General features: G+C 35.1%; 1 long non-coding RNA gene across 1 annotated transcript in view; it reads left to right on the forward strand.

The window, feature by feature from the left end:
• Positions 1 to 748: 748 nt before the first annotated feature.
• LOC121957262 overlaps positions 749 to 2,493 on the forward strand; it is a 42,503-nt gene continuing 40,758 nt past the window's right edge. Inside the window, exon 1 of the long non-coding RNA XR_006106743.1 lies at positions 749 to 817. This is a non-coding gene — a long non-coding RNA (uncharacterized LOC121957262). The remainder of the gene's footprint in view (positions 818 to 2,493) is intronic.

A 2,493-nucleotide genomic window follows, 5' to 3' on the forward strand; every position in this document is an offset into this window, starting at 1 on the left:
GGTGATAGTTTCAAAATTGGCATTTTTTTTCCAGTTTTTTTTTTTTCTTTTAAACAGAATTGTTTAATTGTTTTTTTTTTTAATTGCAGGTTTTCTTTATCTCTATTTTTTCTGTAAAAAACATTGTTGATTTTTTTTGTTTAAATGTTTTAAAAAATTCTGCAGATTTTACTTTGTCTCTAAACTTTTTTGGGAGATTTTTAAATTTTCTTTAGAATGATTCTCTTATTCTTTCTTTTTGTTGGCATATTTTTTTCTCTGAAAAATGTTGGTGATTTTTTTTACATTTTTTGGCGCTTTTTCCATAGAAATTTTGGGCAATAGTTTTTCTTTAAACTTAATTTTTTTTATTTATTTAAAAAAATGTTTTTCCTTAACACAATTTTGGGATTTTTTAAAGAAAAACATGCCTTCTAAATGGTGGGCCATAAAAAAACAAAAATCTGCAAAATGATACAATTCATCACAGCCAGAAACTGCAAAAACAGAAATGTCATAAAACCCTAGAAACTTGCAAAAAATGTTGTCTGACTGTAATTTTTGCTGCTGCAGATCTCGGCAAAGACAGTCTTAAAAAATAATTTTAGAATCTCAAGATTTTTTTCTGCTTATATAAAAGTTATGAATAAGACAATAAAATAAAAAAATTGTCCTAAAGTTCAAAAAACGACCCCAAAGCAAGTTGAGCGTCCCTGGATTCATTTTTTGTGTTTAAATTTCAGGATGAAGGCAGCATCGTCCGCGTCAGCGTTGGACCGTCAGACGTGATTGTACGAGTTTGGCTCCAGAGCTACAGGTGGAGACATCGTGGCTTCAGGTAGGTGACGGAGACACACATCAGGTTAAATTTAGGATTAAAGGTTTTTCACTTCTGGACCTCAAATGTCACGCTGACAGTAAAGCTTCCTCCGCCTCACAGCGGGCAGCAGAGCCTGTCACGCCACCTTTTACTTGCAAGCAAATAATATCGTAGCGGAGGAGCTGCGACCTTTTTTGACATGCCATGACTCATTTGTCATTTGAATCCGGTGAAGAGTGCACACGTGATGTCTTCATGTAGGAAGTTTCCTGCACAGGAAGGACAAAAAACTCTCGTAAAACCAGAACAGAGTGTGAAACGGGAACCAAAAATAATATTTCCCCGGAGTGCACGGAGCCGGCCGACATGAAATTACTCAGGAAGCACTCACCTTGTTTACAAGAGTTTCCCCCAGTAACCCAGATCTGATTTTGGCAGCCGCTGGCTTTTATTAGTTTTCTGTAACCATGCAGAGATTTATTAATGTGTGTGTGTGTGTGTGTGTGTGTGTGTGTGTGTGTGTGTGTGTGTGTGTTCTCTCAGAACGAAGCTTCACAGCAGTGACACAAAGCGAAATGACACCAGGCTAAATAAACCTCAACATACAAATAATATGTGGCAGGAACTTTATGTGCATAACATGAAACGTGTTTCTGACCGATGCTTTCTCGAGTATTTAACCTTTGACCTCTGAGCAAAATGATGCAATTCATTTCAAAAACGTGGGAAAAAGGTAATGAGCTACTTAGTCAAAGCAAAACATAAAAAAATCATCAATCAAAAAGCTTGGGAAAAATGTCTATGGAAAAGGACAAACGTTAGGGAGAAATGATTACATATTTTAAATTAAGTTACAGAATTATTATACATTTTAAGCACATTTTCATGTAATCTTTTTTATTGCTCTTTTTATTTTATATTTTATTTTCTTGTACTTTTTTTTTTTTTTTTTTTACAGATTTCTCGCATTATAATCATAATTACATGTTTCAAATGATTTTAAAGAATTAATACAATTTTTAAGCACTTAAAAAAATTAAACTTATTTTCATGTAGTTTTTAGTCCTTTTTCCCAACATTTGGGTATTTGTAATTTCTTTCTCCTCATGTTTTTAATTAGGTCAAGTTAATTTGCAACTTGGTAAGAAATGTTCCACAGAGAGAACAGCTACGGAAAAATTCTATTTATTATTATTGTAATTGATTTATAAAGTAATGTTTTCTTTTTTTTTTTTTTTTAACTTATTTTCGTTTAATATTCTTGTATTTTTTACTCATTTCTTGCTAACTTTTGTAAATTTGTAATTACTTCTCTCGTGTTTTTAAAGAGCCCATTTTTTTTCAGCTTTTAAAGGGTTAAAGAAATCATAACTGCCATGAATAACGAGCCAAAGATCGCAGAAATACTACATGTATGTATGTATGTTTACATACAAAGCCATAATCTCCGCCCGCAGCCAGACGTGACCTCTTTTGACGTCCCTTCCTAACACCCCCTCCCCTCCCCCGCCCTCTTTTCCCATAGCTCATTGCTGCAAGGCGGCGGCCTGGTTTTCTGAGAGGTTGAGGCTTAATGTATAGCGAGTGGGGAGGAGGAGGAGGAGGAGGAGGAGACAGGAAGAAAACCAGTCTCTCGCCCCCTCCCTGCCTGCCTCAGTCTGACAGAAACCAGTTACATAACAGGGGCTGTGGAG

The sequence above is a fragment of the Plectropomus leopardus genome, chromosome 17 (genome assembly GCF_008729295.1).
Source record: "Plectropomus leopardus isolate mb chromosome 17, YSFRI_Pleo_2.0, whole genome shotgun sequence".
NCBI lineage: Eukaryota > Metazoa > Chordata > Actinopteri > Perciformes > Serranidae > Plectropomus > Plectropomus leopardus.